Here is a 5,127-nt window from a genome sequence, read left to right as displayed (position 1 = left end):
GAATATTGAATCAATACACGTTTGAGGAAAGGGTGCGATAGTAGACTCCAGTTATAAGATTATAAATTAAATTTCCAAGAGAAAGTCGGTTCTTTACATATTTTCTAATTACCTTCGAAAATATATTAACTCAAAAAAAAAATAAACAATGCTTCATAGATCGATTTTTTTAAATCTAACTTCATAAAGTTCTTTAAAAATATTTTGTAAATGAGGCCATAAGAGCTTAGGGGGAGAGTTACAACACAAAAATACATTTAAGGCGCAGCGAAGCACGCCGGGTAATTGCTAGTTTTAAATAATTTAAAAAAATTTATTTCTTAATAGAAGTAGCCGTTCGTTTGGTTCATGATTTGAAAATGAGCATAGTCAGCGTTTATAAGTGGGATACTCATGCAATTTTTCTGGTACTTATAACCGGGAAATACTGTAATTACTCATGAGTGGATGGCGGGTGGCAAGATTTGCAGACACTGACACGCGCTGTCGAAAGTAATTTGTTAGGACGAAACTGGCTTATGGCTCTATCCTAGGAATAGTGTGTGACCGGCGTGGTGAGAAGGTGGTCTTCCGCAAATTAAATGAGCATAGCAAATTGGAGAGGGTTTATTTTTATTTCATACATTTTTTGCTCAATTTCCATGACTTGGCGGAGATAAATATTGGCATGAGCATAAATAGCATACATACATATGTACATATTTTTAATTTTCGTGGCACTGAGCACTAATTATTAAGGGTTAATGCCAAGCAAATAGAATCGAATAAATGGGAAGAGGTAAATACACCTGTACATATATATTTTTATACAAATTATGTATAGACTAGTAATTCTGGCTATTGAGGTCCAAATAATTTCCTATAAAATGACAAAATATCCCATCTCTTGATTTGATGGGAAAGAGAGCAATTCGGTATATTTTTTATCCGTTAGGGAAATATTTCAAGCTCAAGAACGAAATTTTCAACATAACTGCAACAGGAAGTACTAAGCTGCGATTATGCAATCACTTTCGCGTAATTAGTTGTTGAGGACCTGCGTGATTTATTCAACTCTGCTGTTCATAGTGGTCCTACAATCGAGCTGCGCGCGCATTCTGGGTATGGAGTGTCACTTGAGTACAAATGTTTGCCTTGAACATGACTATGGCAGCATTGCAGACAACACTTCTCAACTTGTCTAGTCTTTTCAAGCCTTTTCGATGCCATTCTGTGGCTTTTCGCGAAGCTTTTCATGTCACTCAATGCTGTTCTTTAAACAAACAACATTTTTGGCAATCTCATCCGCTTTTTCGGTGAGCAGAATCTTGAAGGTCTCTTTCCGTTTACAATTCCTTTCTACAAACCCTTTTCTCTTCGATTATAGTCTAGAACCCTCTTTACCAATTTACATTCAGTCCTACTGCCTTTTTGGGTATACCCAATGGATCTTCATGCGAAATCAACAGCGGCCGTCAAGCTAGAAATGTCAGAATTATGTCTAAGGAAGCCATTGAAGTTTTTCTCAGCGCTGCCTTAAGCATCGGGCAGAAATGCGTTGTAACTCTTCAATAACTTAAAAAATGACGATTTCCTCGATCCTGTTTACAACACCAGGGCCCTGAAAATAATATTGGTCTAATTACTGCTGTACACCATCAACGCATCAGCGAACGTGATATACCCAGCATGCATATATCGCGTAAATATAACGAATTAATTAATTAATGTGCGTTTGCTGTTCAAGATCCCATTCAAGGTATTTTCTCTAGTCCTTGAGACTTAGTTTGGTGTTCCTAAGTTTACGGGGGTTCAAGGCAGGGCGCTGCACTATACTTTCTTGTGAAAAATACAGTGTCCGTTTTAACTGCGTTTACCAAAGGCTTGCTTGAATAGCCTGGTATTTTATTACCTTTGAGCTGTTATTCGTCACGTTGCTGATGGTACACAGGTGCTTTGTGGTAACCAGGACTTTGACAAAACGTGGCGTCTGCCACCAAAGGGAATCCTCTGGATTTATACCTCCTTGATCAGACCTATAATCAGCGTCAGTGCGATGGTGGAGCAGAATCTCAATCAATAGCGTGGGCAATCTGCTTGTTAAACTTCAGAGAACAATCGGCGTGAGATGCTGCTAATGTTAACAAAAATATTCAGGACTTATGCCCCTCCAGCACATTTTCCATGTACATACATATATTATGCATAGGTGCTGTATTTGCGGATCTGCTTCTTGTTTAAGATTGCCCTACTAATTTTATCTCAATCATTAAATCTCTCCATGGAAATTTCCCCGTTTTCTTGTCAAAAATGCTATCGAGCTGAATGCCATAATTTAATTTTTCATACATATATGTATTGCCACTTCGGTCATCCTCATTAAGCTCCTCTGTAGACTTCACCGGAAACCGAACCCTCGTCCTTCGATGTGCAAGGCCAGCATGCTAACAGTTAAGCCACTGCCAAACTTTATAAATATTTTTCTCTAGATAGTTTCATTCTAGGGCCTTCCCTTTAAAATGTAATCCTTTTGTAATAAAAAAAACTAACCGGTTTATTGCAGATATCAATTCCATCTAATCAATAAATACTAATTGACTCTTCTTTTTTTAAAGATACTAAAAAAAATCGAATGTTGGGGGAATACTCTTGCTAACATAAAGTGGAAAAGGAAGTTGCAAAAAGAGGCAACAAATACTGCACATTCATACACATACACACGCAAACACATCCTTAGAGGCCTACCAAGCGATTTCGTAATGGCGCTTTTGTCTTCGCAAATAAAAGTTTTGTGTGCAAATGAATATTTTGCATTCTTTGCATTATTAAAAAAATGTGCGATATTTCACGCGCATACCTTATGAGACGCACAAATATTTAGACATGCAGACATGTAGCAAGGATGAAATGAAGAATTCAAGTTTTATTTCTACTTACCACTGTCGTAAATGAATGAAGGACGTGAAGTAATATAGCCGCTTGTTGTTGTTGTCGTTGTTGTTGTTATTATTTTTGTTATTCTGGTAGCTGTCAGTGGCACAGCCCACTCGAAGGACTCTCCGATTACTTTGTTGACGCTCACGGCTGCTTCTATTTTTGACGCTTACGCTCAGCACCCACCACTTACTCTCTCACTTTGGTTCATACTTTTTGGTGCTGTTTCGTTGTGAAACTTTTTTTGTTGTTGCACATGTAAAATCAGCTGTCAAAAAGGGAGCGGAGTAAACTGTTTTAAAACATTTTCATATTTTGCTTTGGAAAATTTTCTTACTTCGCTAAAATGTGTCAAAATGCAAAAATCATGTGAGCAAAGAAAGACACACAGCGAAGAAATAATTGTGGCGAGAGCATTTAGCGGATACGTATACGATTTTGCAAAATATTTGCACACACACATACAAACATGCATGCATAAATGAATATGTATGTATGTAGATTATTATTTTGATATCGCCTGCTGTAGTTTGCTTCTAGGCGCACTCGCATGCTACGTACATATCTAAGCCATTGGGCTGTCCCGAAATAAAAAAACAAAAATATTTATGAACGGCGCACTCTGCGCAAAGCTTTTGTTGTTAAAGTCCTTTAATTTCAGCTACCACCGCCAGGCAAGCACAACTCCCCCACAAATTCTGCTTAGAATTTTTCGATGGCACTTTTCGGGTTTTTGCGCTTTTCACACCATTTATTATGAAAGGCGTAGTAGGCCTTGAATTTCTTGGTGTTAAGAATAATTCAATATATGTATGTGTGTATTTTAGTGGACGCAATGAATTTTCACTTAAAGCAAAACGTAATTTCCTTCAATTCACTACCACTTCCACCGCCACTGTTATTTTCTTTTTCCTTAGCCACACACGTACACACTGCAAATTGGGTCACATTGTAAGCGATTCCTTGGCGTAACGGTATTATTTTAGGCTCTTCATGCCCTTACTAATCAAATGCCATTTATTCGTTTTACCTCGAATATTATACATTTTTCTTGTTTTTTCACATTTGAGTATGTATTTTTACTTTCCGCACACACTTGGCAAATATTTTTTTTTACTTAGAACTCTTTTATAATTTTTTCTTTTTTTGTAGGCACTCTACCGCAATAATAAAATATTTTCAAGCGCTGCTGGTCCTGGCACAACATTCTCTCGCGCAATTCACGACATGTTTGCTGGGGCCGAACAGTTGGGCAACACACAGCAACCATCTGTGAGCGAAGAGCGCATGGCGTTGCCAGAATGGTGCTGTCGAGAAAAGAAAACTAGAAAATCTTTAGACACAAAATGTGTAGAGTAAAAAAATGTGTGCAAAAATCCAGTATGAAATTACGAAGATTTACGTATTATTATTACGTAATTTAATTTAAATTAATACGCGAATTTAATTTTGTGTATACACTGCCCAGGGAAAGTGAGTACATAGTGATTTTTCTAAAAAATTTTCAATGTTTTTCAAGTAATTTTTTTTTTATTCTTTTACAAAAATATCAAAGTTTCAAACCTTATACATTATTTAGAAAAATTCCAAAAACTGTCATCAAAATTTTGAGCTTGTTAATCATAATTTTTATAAAATTTTGGGCTATGCAGTTACAAGGCTTAAGAAATTTTAACAAAATAAGTGAAATTTAAAAAAAATATGGCAAAAGAATCACAGTTTTTGCAAATAACTCGAAATTTTTGAGGGTGTACGACTCAAACGGACCTCAAATAGTTTGGTTAAATGCACAGACCACTTTTTTTTGAGAGCAACTTCTTTTTTATAACGTAAGTTTTTTTTTACTGTCACTAAGTAACTGCAACAATAAAATTTTATAAAAATTCCGTTTAAAAAGCTAAAAATGTTGAGGAAAATTTGTGAAATTTTTCGAAGTAATGTATGTATAAAGTTTGGAACCTTGATTCATATGGTTTTCGTTAAACCATGAAAAATATTTTTATAAAAAATTTTTACTTGAAAATATTTAAAAAAATCACTATATACTCAGTTTTGACCGGCAAAGTTTTGTAATTGCTATGATGCAAGATTTGGCAAGGATTTGTTTATATTTTGCCTTGAGATGGAAAACCGTATTGAGACGTAAATGCAAATCGTAGATTGATTGCAATGTATTAGTCCGGCCAAGTCCGGATCATTCCGATGTATATGCGA

At 35.9% G+C, this 5,127-nt stretch overlaps 1 protein-coding gene across 1 annotated transcript in view; it reads right to left on the bottom strand.

Moving 5' to 3' along the window:
• The window catches only part of Syn2 (Syntrophin-like 2), a 76,406-nt gene extending 72,386 nt beyond the window's left edge, over positions 1-4,020 (bottom strand). The window contains exon 1 of the mRNA XM_017613747.1: positions 2,917-4,020. The gene's annotated coding sequence lies outside the window, so the exon portion shown is untranslated. The remainder of the gene's footprint in view (positions 1-2,916) is intronic.
• Positions 4,021-5,127: the final 1,107 nt, after the last annotated feature.

The sequence above is a fragment of the Rhagoletis zephyria genome, unplaced genomic scaffold (genome assembly GCF_001687245.7).
Source record: "Rhagoletis zephyria isolate East Lansing unplaced genomic scaffold, Rhagoletis_zephyria_1.1 Rzeph_scaffold_00018, whole genome shotgun sequence".
NCBI classification, from domain to species: Eukaryota; Metazoa; Arthropoda; class Insecta; order Diptera; family Tephritidae; genus Rhagoletis; species Rhagoletis zephyria.
The sequence above is the reverse complement of the archived record's forward strand: the minus strand, read 5'-3'. Positions and strand labels throughout refer to the sequence as shown.